Source organism: Arachis hypogaea, chromosome 19, assembly GCF_003086295.3.
Source record: "Arachis hypogaea cultivar Tifrunner chromosome 19, arahy.Tifrunner.gnm2.J5K5, whole genome shotgun sequence".
Classification (NCBI taxonomy): Eukaryota; Viridiplantae; Streptophyta; class Magnoliopsida; order Fabales; family Fabaceae; genus Arachis; species Arachis hypogaea.
Window position 1 is genome coordinate 91,726,451 of NC_092054.1, and position 15,552 is coordinate 91,742,002.

The 15,552-nt window shown below is 40.7% G+C and overlaps 1 non-coding gene across 1 annotated transcript; it reads right to left on the reverse strand.

Moving 5' to 3' along the window:
• Positions 1-10,553: 10,553 nt before the first annotated feature.
• On the reverse strand, positions 10,554-10,660 carry LOC112781205 (small nucleolar RNA R71). Its single transcript, XR_003191996.1, has one exon. It is a non-coding gene; the product is annotated as a small nucleolar RNA R71 (small nucleolar RNA).
• Between the last annotated feature and the right edge of the window lie 4,892 nt (positions 10,661-15,552).

A 15,552-nucleotide genomic window follows, 5' to 3' on the forward strand; every position in this document is an offset into this window, starting at 1 on the left:
GGTGATTCTTTTAGCCTTCGCTTAGATGGATTATCTAGAGTATTAGAAAGATGTGTTAATACAAACCTTGTATTGAATTTTGAAAAGTGTCATTTTATGGTAAAACAAGGGATTGTATTAGGACATGTGGTATCTAATAATAGCATTTCTGTAGACCCAGCAAAGGTGAATGTTATTTCTAGTTTACCTTACCCTCCTCTGTGAGGGAAGTCCGTTCGTTCCTTGGCCATGCAGGTTTTTACAGGAGATTTATTAAGGACTTTAGTAAGGTAGCACTTCCCTTATCTAGATTACTACAGAAGGATATTGAGTTCGAGTTCAGTGAAGATTGCAAGCAAGCGTTTGATAAGCTGAAGGCCGCCCTGACTCAAGCTCCAATTGTGAGAGGACCAGACTGGAGCCAGCCGTTTGAAATCATGTGCGATGCTTCCAAACATGCAGTAGGAGCAGCACTGGCTCAGTGCAAAGGTAAGGATCCTATTGTTATTGCTTATGTGTCTAAGACTTTAGACGCTGCCCAGTCCAATTATACTACTACTGAGAAAGATGATAAACCACTATTTTATGGTTTATATTGTGTTTAATTGTGTGGTTTTATCATGATCCTTACCCACTTATTCATTAAATTAGCATGAAATTATAATTCCTTCCTGAATTTATAACATGTTTGAAAACTGCTTCCTAGAGACTTTAATTATGTATTTTTAATTCTCCTTTATTCCATTCGATGCCGTGATCTGTGTGTTGAGTGTTTCAGACTTTATAGGGCATGAATGAGTTGGAGATTGGAAAGGAAGCTAGCAAAAATGAAAGGAACACAGGAATTTGAGGAGATAACCAGCGAGAAGTGACACGGTCGCATGGCTCACGCGACCGCGCGAAGGATTGCAAATCGTAGTCACGCGGCCGCATGGCTCACGCGGCCGCGCAGAATGGAGAAGCTCAAGCGACGCGGTAGCGTGGATGACGCGAACGCGTGGCAAGGAAAAGCGCGAATAACGCGTCCGCATGGATGACGCGATCGCGTGACATGTGCGATCTGCATAATTTGCAGAATTCACTAAGGGCGATTTTGGACCTTATTTCGACCCAGTTTTTGGCCCGGAACAGCAGACTAGAGCTAGAGAATATGCAGAAACAAAGGACAACATTCATTCTACACAGTTTTCAGTTTTAGATCTAGTTTTACTCCTTTAGGGTTTTCTCTCTAGGTTTTAGAATTTTAATTTTTAATTGGTCTTAGCATTGGAACATTGAGAAGAGTTATTTCCTTATCAAGACTTCGTCATTCTAGTTCGTTCTCTTAACTTGGTTTTATTCTTCCATGTTCTTTGCTTTGTTCAATTTTGTCATTTGAATACTTTCATTATTATTTAATACAAGGATTATTTCTTCCATTTTAATTTATTTTCCATTCCAATAATCATGTCTTCTTTTAATTCTCTTTCATATGTTATGGATTTATTATTTACAATGAGCGAGTAGTTTCTTCACTTGATAGGGAGTTGATTGAAAGGAACTCTAGAGTTGGAAGAATTGAAAGAGAATTTGTAATTGGGTTAACTGTTGGATTGCTATCCAGTCACTAACACCAATCCCTTTGAACTAAGTGGGTTGCAACTCGTGAATAGATCTAGCATTCCAATTTGTTTGACTTTCCTTTACCTAGTAAAGGATAACTAAACAGCACAACCATTAATTATAAATTAATCTTGAAATCATCCCATCAATAATAGAGATTCCAGCTAATCAACTCCCAGTCAAGGCTTTTATTTATATTATTTAAATTTTCTCAATTTAATTTTCCATCTACTTAACTCAACCTTTTGGAACATCTGATTAATAAAATAGCACACTTTTCTGCAACTCGTTGGGAGACGACCTGGGACTCCAACTCCCAGTAACTTTTAATTTAAACTCTCTGTGATATATTTCTAAATTGATAGGCAGATTTTCGGTGAGTTAAGAACTATACTTGCAACGTAACTATTTTAATAATTTTTAATTCACCAACTTCTGTGCCTCATCAAAAGAGCTTCTTGCTATTGTTTTTGCTCTGGACAAATTCCGAGCTTATTTACTTGGTACTAGAGTAGTAGTGTATTCGGACCATGCATCTTTAAAGTATCTATTATCTAAAAAGGAGTCCAAACCAAGGCTTATACGTTGGATACTGCTATTTCAAGAATTTGATTTAGAAATAAAGGATAGGAGTGGTAACCAGAATTTAGTGGCAGACCACTTGAGTCGCCTTGAGCACATTAAGGATGATTCTACTCCTATAGATGATAATTTTCCATTTGATAACCTGCAAGCAGTATCTGAAGTATCCCCTTGGTATGCACCTGTAGCTAATTATCTAGTTAGCCGCACATTTCCTCCAAACTTTTCTAAGAATCAAAGAGACAAGCTGAAAAGCGAGTCTAAATATTATATATGGGATGACCCATATTTATGGAGATGTGGCACTGATCAGGTAATTAGACGGTGTGTGCCTCAATCAGAATTCCAGTCCATCTTAGAGGCGTGTCACTCATCTGAGAGTGGAGGACATTTTGGCCCTCAAAGAAGTGCTAGAAAAATCTTAGACTGTGGATTCTGGTGGCCTACTCTTTTTAGAGACGCTGCTGAATTTTGTAAATCTTGCCTCCCATGCCAAAAATTTGGTAATATATCCAAGAGGGATGAGATACCTCAACAATATATGCTTTTCTGTGAAATTTTTTATGTTTGGGGCATTGACTTCATGGGTCCATTTCCAAATTCTAATGGTTATTTTTATATATTGTTAGCTGTGGATTACGTTTCCAAATGGGTGGAAGCAATTCCTACCCGCACTGATGTTGCTAACACTGTTGTTTCCTTTGTGAGAAACCATATTATCTGTCGCTTTGGATCCCCACGAGCAATCATGAGGAATCAACGCACCCTTTTTTGTAACAGGAAACTAACAGGACTAATGAAGAAGCATGGGATAATTCATAAGGTTGCAACAGCATACCATCCTCAGACTAATGGGCAAGCCGAGGTATCAAATAGAGAGATCAATCGTATCTTGCAGAAGATAGTAAAGCCTCATAGAAGAGACTAGAGCACCAGGCTACAAGATGCACTCTGGGCATACAGAACATCATACAAAACACCCATTGGGATGAGTCTTTTTCGCTTAGTTTATGGAAAAGCTTGTCATCTCCCGGTTGAAATAGAGCACAAAGCCTTTTGGGCAGTCAAGGAGTGCAAAATGGGAATTGAGAAAGCCGGAGCTGAAAGGAAGTTGCAACTACAAGAACTGGAGAGCCTTCGCCTAGAAGCTTATGAGAACTCAAGACTACACAAGGAGAAGATGAAGGCTGTACATGACCAGAACATCAAGAGGAAAGAGTTCCAACCTGGGGACTTGGTCCTCCTTTACAAATCTCAACTGAGACTCATGCCAGGCAAGTTGAGATCAAGATGGGAAGGTCCATACAGAGTAGAGAAGGCCGAACCGTACAGAGTTTATCACCTTAGCCATCCTTCAAGCTCGGAGCTTATCAAAGTTAATGGACATCGTTTATAGCTGTACCATGGAGAAAAGCAGAAAAAAGACAAGGAACTCAAGATCTTCCTCTTGGAAGATCCCCACATAGCCAAAGACTGAGCTAGTGCAGCGTCCAACTTACGGCCGTTAAAGCAAAGTGCTAGGTGGGAGACAACCCACCATGGTATGATCGTTCTTTTCTCTATTTTTAGTTTTCTTATCCAATAACTCTTTTCTTTATTAGTATATTTCGTGCATCTGCATTTACATATTTAAAAAAAAATGCCACGCGACGCGACCGCATCAGCGACGTGTCCACATCGCAAAGAGAGGGGAGAAAAATAAAAACGAACAGAGAGTCACGCTGGAGCGTGGCTGGAGGAGTGCCAGTGGCACTAATCAGCCCACGCGACCGCGTCGCCGACGCGTCCGCGTCGTATGGGCGTAATGACCTCCCACGTGACCGCGTGCCCCACGAGACCGCGTGCCCTGATTTTCGACGTAGAAAGGGTGCACAGCTGAAAGTTGTGCTAGAGTGGTGCTGGACTGGCACTGGACGCGCAATCCCCCTCATGCGATCGCGTGCCCCACGCGGCCGCGTCGTACCCCATAAACTGCCCACTCACGCGATCGCATGCCCCATGCGATCGCGTCACCTAAAATTTGGCATTTAATGATTTTGAACAGAGAGTTGTGCGAGTGCGAGGCAACCCTCGCGCCACTGGCACAAACTGGGTCACACGACCGCGTGACCGACGCGACCGCGTCCCTCACCTTAAGCGCAAGTCGCGCGACCGCGTGCCCCATGCGATCGCGTCGCTTGCGCCGCACAGCTCAACCTAATTTTGCCAATTATCATATCTTTTTCTTCTCCAAATCCTATTTTCTCTTTTCCCTCCTTATTTCTTCCTCCTCCCTTCTTCCTTCTATCTCACCTTTTACTCTCTCTCCCTCACCTCCATTAACAAGGTTTTATTTTCTTCTTCATCATTTTCTTTTCTATCATTCTTCTTATTTTATATGTTATTTTCTTTTCTTTTCTTTTTCTTTTCATTATTCATATTTTCTTTCTTCTTCTTTCCTTTTTACATGGTGTTAGAATTTTATTTGAGTCCTTATTCTTCATTATATGCTTGTGGATTATTGCAAATTGTTTGGCAATTATATATTATTTTCTTTAAAGGGTTTCTTGCATGTTCACTTTAACACTTTCTATACCTTATTTACCATGCATGCTATGTGTTTGTGAAAAAGCCCATATGGCATTATGCACTTCTCTATGTTATTCTACTATTCAATGCTTGCTTTTCACAAATTCTCTTTACTATTATATTAATTGAATTTAATTGTCAATACAAACGTGATGGTTTGCTACAAAGTGATGCTTGATCTATGCTACTCATGCCCTTTGCCGGCATGCCAATAAACACCTTGCATTCACTTGTCATCATATGCACTAACTATTTTCCATTAATGATCTTTCACATGTACTCATGAGCGTGTGTTAACATCATTTACCTTTTAATGTGCATTTATAACCATCCTTTTTCGTTCTCTTCATTGCTATTTATCTTTTTGAATTCAATTTACTCTCTCTTCCCTTTTCAGGATGGCCACCAAGAAAGGAAAAGAGAAAGCTACTCCCAAACCTCCAGCAAGAAGAGGAACTAAAAGAGCACTAGTGGCAGAGCCTTCTTCAACTGCAGTCAAGCCCTCAACAAAAAGAGTTAAGAGGATCATCAAGGTTGATGAAAAAGAGAAAGCCTTTCCAGCAAAGGACACTGCGCGATTGCCAATCGCTACTGTGAGCATATGTTCCCCATCCTGGCTGAAAGGAGTTACAACAACGAACACCTTCTTATCCTCCCGCTCAATATTGCTACTTTTGTTGAGCCGCAAATTAAACGAAGACAATGGGGTTTCCTACAGAGACAACAGAAGCAGGTCAATCTTTCCTAGGTAGTCGAGTTCTACTCTAACTTCTACCTGCCTACCCTGCAGTCTGTCTTTGTCCGTCAGAAGCAAGTCCCCATTACAGAAGAGGCTATTCAACAAGCTTTGAGTCTCCCCCCTATTCCAGAAGGAATGGACGCCTTTCAAGAAGCCGCACTCAAGCGCCAGATGTACCAATTTGACTGGAAAGCTGTTCTCAGAGTTATCGCACTACCTGGCAGCCGTTGGATCTATGGATACCATCGTACCCGCCCTAAGGGTATATTGGCTTCAGCACTTACCTTGGAGGCTCTCGTATGGGCACAGATCATGTTCCATTACGTCTTTCCGAGCACTCACGAGTCTTCCTTCACTGCGGACATGGCCGTTCTACTATGGTACATCCTTACAGACCAGCCTCTGAATTTACCAAGACATATCCGGAATGCCATGGGACACGTACAAATTGCGGGCAACTTACCTTTTCCAGCCTTGGTCTCAGATCTTGTCTCAGCAGCCAGAGTCTCCTACAGAGCTGGAGACACCAAAGCCATGCTCCCACGGGATGATCAGTATGTCCCTAATGGGAAATACCTCAGACTTTCAGCAGCCACTACAAGCCTTCCTACTACTCCAATTGAAGATATTCCTTCTTCAACACCACAAGCACCTACAACTGATGAACAGCTCCAGCAGATAATCAAAAGGTTGGATCGGCAAGAACAGAAAGCGAAGTTAAGAGAGCGTCGTAACGAGCGCCGATTCAAACACCTCAAGGAGCTACTAAAGGGACACTTCAAGGACTCAGACACCCCGGACTCCACTTCCTTTACCAGCACAGGAGCCATGATGGTCCCGACTGTGGAGATACTGCTACCAGCCCACCCCTGTTCCTAACAGATGGCACCGAGGACGGTGCAAAGCCTTAACTGTGGGGAGGTCGGTCAGTACCTAACTTCCGGAGGTAATTTCTCTTCCCTAGCACCAATAAATTAGGATATTTTAGTTAGTTTTTTCTTTCTTTTATAGAATAGGATAAATTGCATAAGTAATAGGTTAGTTGCATGCATGCTATACTTGATTGAAAAGACAATAAGTTTCTTCTAAGACTCTATCTTCGGAATAAAATTTCACTAATTTTTAAAATTTTTTTTGATAAATTTGCTTGAAGTTGTATTTGGAACATGATTATTTTTGAGCTAAAGAACATACAACCTGTGAAGATTTGAGCCTTTATGCATGGTTACATTATTTAACCATAATTATTTTATTCTTATGTGTTTACTTCTCTATGATTGTAATCTATATTTTATTTTATCTTATATGTCCAATATTTATTATATTTATATAATTGCACATGATTGAGGCCATTATTTGTTTAAACTCACTCATCCAAATTAAGCCTACCCTTTTCAATTACCTTTGTTAATCACTTTGAGCTTTTAAATCCCATTTGTTCTATATTTCACCACATTACTAGCCTTAAGCAGAAAAACAATTGTATATCCCAAATTGAATCTTTGGTTAGCTTAAGATAGAATTGTGTGTGCTAGTTAAGTATGGGAAATTGTGGGAACAAAAGTTATTAAGGGAATGTGTCATGATAATTTAATGGGAATTTGGATACCTACTCATGTGAAACTATAAGAATTAAAAATCTATGTGCATTGATAAGCTATGTTTATTTTTGCTTCTATTTAAAAAAAATGAAAAAAATAAAATAAAATTTTAATAAATAAATGAATAAGGGGACAAAATTACCCTAATGCTGAATTGAAAATTCAAAGATCAATGCACATATGATAAAAAAATTAAAATAAAAAAGTTGATACATGAGTATTGATGCCAGGGCATTTTGGCTAGTTTCACTGACCTTTTCTTTACTATTTTTAGGGTAGTTTCATGCATTTCCTTAGGAAATAAGCTAGTTTTGGGTAGATATTTACTTACATCTTGATTCGAGCATACATTGTGCACCTTACATGATTTCATGAGGATTTTGCATGAATTTAATGACAAATTGGATGTTGCATTTCCCATGACTTGGATTAGAACTTTGATGCACTTTATTGCTTGATTTCAGGACAAAGGAAGCAAATAAGAACCACAATAGTGGCTACGTTAGTTACACTAACGTTAACACTAACGTGGAATGGGAGTAACTTGCAAAGTTAATGAGAAAAGTAATTTCCAATAAAGCTCTCGAAGCCATCATTGCCCACGTTAAGAGTCACGTTAACTAAGTTAACGTGAACTCTAACGTGGAAGAAAGGAAATGGAGCCAACGTTAGTGACACTTAACATTATCACTAACGTTGGACCAAGCTCATAAGTGGCCACGTTAGTTGCCACGTTAACTTGGTTAACGTGGCCTCTAATGTTAAGAAGTAAAGGGGAAGCCAACGTTAGTGACACTCAACTTTATCACTAACATTGGACAAGTCACAATAAGCCACGTTAACTCCCACGTTAACCTAGTTAACGTGGAAGCTAACGTGAAGAAACAAGGTGGTCGACAACGTTAGTGACACCAAACATTGTCACTAACGTTGGAAGGAACCCACACAAGCCCCAATAAGCCACGTTAACTCCCACGTTAACATAGTTAGCGTGGAAGTTAACGTGAAGAAGGGAGGAGATCGCCAACGTTAGTGACACCCAACATTGTCACTAACGTTGGAATGAGCCCACACAAGCCACTATGAGCCACGTTAACTCCCACGTTAACTTAGTTAACGTGGAAGCTAACGTGGATAAGGGAATGATGAGCCAACGTTAGTGACACTCAACTTTGTCACTAACGTTGGAGATGGCTAGCATGGCCACGTTAGAAGCCACGTTAACCTAGTTAACGTGGACTCTAACGTGAGAAATAGGGGCACATTGGAACGTTAGTGACAATGGTAAGTGTCACTAACGTTCTCGAAGGTTGGAAAACCTACGTTAAAAGAGCCACGTTAACTAAGTTAGTGGCAATGTTTGTGCCACTAACGTTGAAGTTAACGTGGCTCTTACTTTGGTGAGGAACGTTAGTGAAAAAGGTGATTGTCACTATCATTCTCGAACCCATATTTTCACTGAACGTTAACACCACTAACGTCCTGAGCTAAAGTCTCTGCCCACTTCACACTTTCTCTCTGCAAGTAAAGCCAAGCCCAATGAAGAAGAGAAGTGCTTCAAACTCAAGATCCAAAGGCCCATACCCAAGACTTGAAGAGCCAACTAGAAGAACAGAAGAGTAGTATATATAGGAGTAGCTTTGAATTAAATTGAGAGTTGGAAATTATAGGGAGCCTGTTGGCATAGAACTACTCTCTGTATTTTACTTTCTCTGCACTTCTAGTTTCATCATATATTCTCCATCTTTGTTTTCATTTTCCAGAGCTATGAACAACTAAACCCCTTTCATTGGGTTAGGGAGCTCTGTTGTAATTTGATGGATCAATACTAGTTTTCATTATTCTTCTTCTATCTTTTCTCTTGATTTTACTTGAAAGCTTTCGATCTTCATCCAATTGGATAGTTATCTTGGAAAAGAAGCTATTCATACTTGGATCTCTTCTGAACCTTGAAAGAGGAATGAAGAGATCATGCTAGAAATGCTTTCTCATGCTGGACCAAATTGGGTTTGGATGGATATGTGACTATAATCCTCTCAACACTTGATTTGGGAAATGCATGTGGTATAATCAGTGACCATACTTCATCTCTTCTCATGAGCAATTGACCAAGGAATTGGCTATTGATCAAGATTTGAGAGATTGAATTACAAGAAATTCTAATTCGATCACTTAAGATTGCCAGGGAGATCAATGAGTGCATTGATTGAGGAAGAGATGAAAATGAAATTGATCCAGAGAATGCAACATCTCCTAAGCCCAATGAACTCCCCATTTCTGATCTTACCCATTCTCTTTAATTTCAGTCATTTACTTTTATGAGCAATTTCCCCATTCCCATTTAAGATTCTGCAATTTACTTTCCATCATCTACATTCAGCTCTTAATTTCTAGCATTTACTTTTCTGTTATTTACTTTCCCGCCATTTAATTTTCTGCAACTCTCAACCCAAAATTCTGATTCGCTCAACTAGAACATTCCTCTAATTAAAGTTGCTTGATCAATCAATCCTTGTGGGATTCGACCTCACTCTATTGTGAGTTTTTACTTGACGACAAATTCGGTACACTTGTCGAAGGAAATTTGTTATGAGACAAGTTTTCCGTGCATCAAGTTTATGGCGCCGTTGCCGGGGATTGATTGTGCATCAACAATGATTAAATTAGAAGATAACTAGATTGAGCATTTTTGTTTTGTTTGATTTAATTTTCTGTTTGAGTAATTTACTTTCTATTTTAGTTAATTTCTTCCCTTCCCCCTACTTTTTCTTTGTTATTTACAATTCATTTCACTAACCCACTAACTATTTGATATATTGCATCAATCACACTAACAGTAATTCTGACAGAAATACTTTCTGCATATATTTTCCTTGCTTGTACTTGTTGGTTGTATGATAGGAAGAAAAAGCGGGACTTCAACTTCCTTTGATTCTGAACCTGAGAGGACCTTCTTGAGATTAAGAAGGGAAGCAAGAGGAAAAAGAGTAGTTGGTGCTTAGGAAGAGGAGGAATACTTTGAACCAAACATGGAAGAAAACATGGAAAACCATCATGAAGAAGAGACTCACAACCATGGAGGAAGAGGTCGAGCAAATCATGCTGGGGAGGACAGAAGAGTTTTAGGCTCTTACATCAATCCAAACCCAGGAAACTGTGGAAGTAGCATTCAAAAGGCAACCATCCACGGCAACAATTTTGAACTGAAGCCACAGCTCATCACTCTTGTTCAGAACAACTGTTCGTTCAGAGGAAGTGTCCAAGAAGACCCCAATCAACATCTAACCACCTTCCTAAGAATATGTGACACAGTGAAGTCTAATGGTGTTCATCCTGACGCCTATAGACTGCTCTTATTTCCATTCTCACTCAAGGATAAGGCAGCCAAGTGGCCGGAGTCTTTCCCGAAGGAGAGCTTGACAACTTGGGAAGATGTGGTGAACAAATTCTTAGCAAGATTTTACCCTCCTCAACAAATCAATAGGTTGAGAGCTGAGGTCCAAACTTTCAGGCAACAAGATGGTGAGACTCTTTATGAAGCATGGGAGAGGTTTAAGGACATAACAAGGAGGTGCCCACCAGATATGTTCAACAAATGGGTGCAGCTGCACATTTTCTATGAAGGCCTGTCATATGAATCAAAGAAGGCAGTAGACCATTCATCTAGAGGATCTTTGAACAAGAAGAAGACCATTGAGGAAGCCATAGATGTCGTTGAAATTGTAGCAGAGAATGACTACTTCTATTCTTCCGAAAGAGGTAACACTAGAGGAGTGATGGAGCTAAACAATGTAGATGCTCTGCTGGCCCAAAACAAGCTCATTATCCAGCAGCTGGCTGACCTCACCAAGAAGATGGAGAGGAACCAAGTAGCAGCAATCTCCACTGCATCAACAACCCAAGAAGGAGTGAATGAAGAAGCAGAAGGTAGTCAGGAGCAAGCCAACTACATTGGGAATTCACCGAGGCAAAACCATGATCCATACTCCAAGACCTACAACCCTGGATGGAGGAATCACCCAAACTTTGGGTAGGGAAATCAACAAGACCAAAGCCTTGATCAAAGATGCCCAAATCCCAACAATGCAAGCCACCAACATTTCACATCTAGACCATATCAACACCCCAATAACAACACTTCTCCACATCCACATCAAAACCAAAATAACTTACCTCATCCTTCCACCTCTAATCCCGATCTACAATCATTAGATGACAGACTCTCAAGGATTGAGAATCTACTTGAAGGCATAGGCAAAGAGATTCAAGACAGTAAAGTATTCTGAGAAGAAGTGATGTCCAATATGCAGAATCAGGATGCTGCCATCAAGAAACTGGAGACACAAATTGGCTACTTATTCAAGCAAATTCCCAGCCACAACCTTCGCAGTAATACTAACTCAACCAAAAGAGAGGAGTGTCAGGCTATCACCCTTCGGAGTGGGAAGGAACTAAAGGAAACCCCCCAGAAACCACAAGAAAAGAACTCAAATAAAGAGGAAGAAGAGCAGGACGAAGCTCGAGTTCCAACTTTGAGTTCACAAAAAGGGGAAGGAGTGCTGAAGCCAGACATCCCAAGAGTCCCATACCCTCAGCAATTAAAGAAGAAGGTAGATGACAATTAGTTTTTGAGATTTTTGGAAATCTTCAAGAAACTGCAAATCAACATACCCTTTGCTGAAGCAATAGAACAAATGCCACTCTACGCCAAGTTCTTGAAGGAGCTTATGACTAAGAAGAGAAGCTAGAAAAACAACGAGACTGTGATACTAACCGAAGAATGTAGTGCTATCATTCAGCACAAACTGCCCTAGAAATTGAAGGATCTTGGGAGTTTTCAGATCGCTTGCATTATAGGGGGAAATCACAGTGGAGAAAGCTCTTTGTGACTTAGGAGCCAGCATCAACTTGATATCAGTAGCTATGATGAGGAAGATGAAGATAGAAGAGGCTAAACCAACAAAAATAGCCTTATAGTTGGCAGACAGATCGTTCATGTTCCCGCATGGCGTCGTAGAAGATTTGCAGGTGAAAGTGGGAGATTTTATCTTCCCAGCAGACTTTGTAGTGCTAGATATGCAGGAGGAAGCCAAGGCTTCCATCATCCTGGGAAGGCCATTCTTGGCCATTGCTGGAGCTGTCATTGATGTACAAAAAGGAGATCTCACACTGAGATTACACAAGAAAAAGATGACAATCAATGTGTTCAAAGCCATGAGTTACCCACAAGAACAACTGGGGGAATGTATGAGATTGGACTCACTTGAAGAGGAAGTGCAGGAGAGTTTTGAAGAAGAAGAGTCTGAAGAGCCCGAAAGAATAATAGAGGAAGAGTGTACATCAAGTGAAGAGGTTGCAACAACAGAAATTGGCATACCAGGTGCACCAAAGGAAGAGAACGAAAAGTCAGAAGCACCTAAAATTGAACTCAAAGCACTGCCACCCACTCTCAAATATGCATACTTAGGAGAAAATGAAAATTACCAGTAATCATAAGCTCATGCCTTAGCAAAGATCAAGAGGATGAACTTCTCAAAGTACTGCGAAACCACAAAGATGCCATTGGTTGGACTCTTGCTGACTTGAAAGGGATAAGTTCGGCCATATGCATGCACAAGATACTGCTGGAAAAAGATGCCAAACCATCCATTCAATCCCAAAGGAGGTTGAACCCAATCATGAAGGAAGTGGTACAGAAGGAAGTTATGAAGTTATGGCAAGGGGGGTAATTTACCCAATCTCAGACAGCCCCTGGGTTAGCCCCGTGCATGTCGTCCCAAAAAAGGGAGGAATTACTGTGGTTCCCAATGATGACTTATTACAATCTATTGATCGAAGACAACAGACTATGGAAAATAACATTAATGCCACTCTAAATGGTCTGAACGCTACTTTGCAAGCTCTTGTCTCACAGATTGGATCAATGAATAACTCCAATAACCAGCCTTTGAGCTCCAGTGGAATTCTCTCTCAACCATTACCCAATCCCAAGGGTGGCATTAATGCCATCACTCTAAGGTCCGGAACCACACTGCAGGAGAGGAACCAGGAGGAGCCAAGCCCACCAGAACACACCTCAGCTGAAGAGGTAGTGGAAATAGAAGATGTTGAAGAGGAAGAAGACATACAGGACATAGCTAAAAAAGAAGAAGTTCAACTACAGGAGGAAGCATCAAAAGGCGCAGACACTGCAGAAGACACCACTCCTATTCCTTTTCCACAACTTGTAAGGAAGCCCAGGAAGCAGCTGGAACCTGATCCAAAAATGGTAGAGACATTCAAAAAGGTTGAGGTAACTGTTCCTCTTTTTGATGTTATCCAACAGGTACCTAAGTATGCAAAGTTTCTAAAAGATTTATGTATACATAAAGACAAAATTAATGAATTAGAAACTATTCCTTTAGGTAGTTCCATATCTGATTTAATGGGAGGTTTACCTGAAAAGTGTAGTGACCCAGGTCCTTGTATGGTTAATTTTACTATTGGTGGTGTGATAATTTCTGTCTGCATGTGTGATTTAGGAGCATGTGTGAGTATAATGCCTTTGTCTATATATGATATTTTGAGGCTCCCTCCCTTAAAAAGGTTGGCAACTCGTTTTGTGTTAGCAGATAAAAGCATTATTACAGTAGTTGGAGTTGCTGAAGATGTATTAGTGGGCATTAAGGGGCTTACATTCCCCACTGATTTTTATATTCTGGAGATGCCCCAAAATGACTCAGAGAAGCTATCATCAATCCTACTTGGAAGACCTTTCCTGAAGACATCAAAGTTATGAAGCACCCTCCAGAAGATCATTCTATCTTCCAGTGTGACATCATTGACGAAACCGTAGCTGAAGTTCACCAGGAGGAGTTAGAAGAGAAGCACACAGGACAAGGTCCGAGTGTGGGGACACTCTTGAACGACAATGATGGCACTTCGCCATTTTCACCAGCTTCAGACAATCCAGAGCCTGACCATGAGCAGAAGTTAGAGTTAAAACCCCTTCCTCTACACCTCAAATATGCTTACCTTAAGGACAAGCAAAAGAGTCCAGTTATCATTTCAAGGAAACTCACTTCTCAACAAGAAGAGCAGTTACTTAGTGTGCTGAGGAGGCACAAGAAGGCAATTGGATGGAGTTTAGCGGATATAGTAGGCATCAACCCTCAAGTATGTGAGCACAGAATATTTTTAGAAGAGGGAGCAAGGCCCGTTCATCAACCCCAGAGAAAACTGAACCCCACTATCTTAGAGGTTGTCAAAAAGGAAGTGACCAGACTACTGGAGGCAGATATCATCTATCCCATCTCAGACAGTGAATGGGTAAGCCCAGTACAAGTGGTGCCCAAGAAGTCTGGAGTCACTACAGTGAAGAATAAGCATGGAGATCTCATTGCAACCAGAGTTCAGAACGCTTGGAGGGTCTGTATTGACTACAGATGCCTCAACCAGGCCACCCGTAAGGATCACTATCCTCTTCCATTCATTGATCAAATGCTGGATCGCCTGTCAGGTAAATCACATTATTGTTTTTTAGATGGTTACACAGGTTATTTCCAGATTCATATAGCTCCTGAGGATCAGGAAAAGACAACTTTTACATGTCCTTTTGGGACTTATGCTTACAAGAGGATGCCCTTTGGCTTGTGCAATGCACCAGCTACTTTCCAAAGGTGCATGATGAGTCTTTTCTCTGATCTTATTGAGGACTGTATGGAAGTTTTTATGGATGATTTTAGTGTTTATGGTGATTCCTTTAGCCTTTTCTTAGATAGATTATCTAGAGTATTAGATAGATGTGTCAATACAAACCTTGTATTTAATTTTGAAAAATGTCACTTTATAGTACAACAAGGTATTGTACTAGGACATGTTGTGTCTAATACTGGCATTTCTGTAGATCCAGCAAAGGTGGATGTTATTTCTAGTTTACCTTACCCCTCTTCTCTGAGGGAAGTCCGTTCGTTCCTTGGCCATGCAGGTTTTTACAGGAGATTCATTAAGGACTTCAGTAAGGTAGCACTTCCCTTATCCAGACTACTGCAGAAGGATATTGAGTTCGAGTTCAGTGAGGATTGCAAACAAGTGTTTGATAAGCTGAAGACCGCCCTGACTCAAGCTCCAATTGTGAGAGGACCAGACTGGAACCAGCCATTCGAAATAATGTGCGACGCTTCCAACCATGCAGTAGGAGCAGCACTGGCTCAGCGTGAAGGTAAGGATCCTTTTGTTATTGCTTATGCGTCTAAAGCTCTAGATGCCGCACAGTCCAATTACACTACTACTGAGAAAGAGCTTCTTGCTATTGTTTTTGCTCTGGATAAATTCCGAGCCTATTTACTTGGTACGAAAGTAGTAGTGTACTCAGACCACGCAGCTCTAAAGTATCTATTAGCTAAAAAGGAGCCCAAACCAAGGCTTGTACGTTGGATACTGCTATTACAAGAATTTGATTTAGAAATTAAGGATAGGAGTGGTAACCAGAATTTAGTGGCA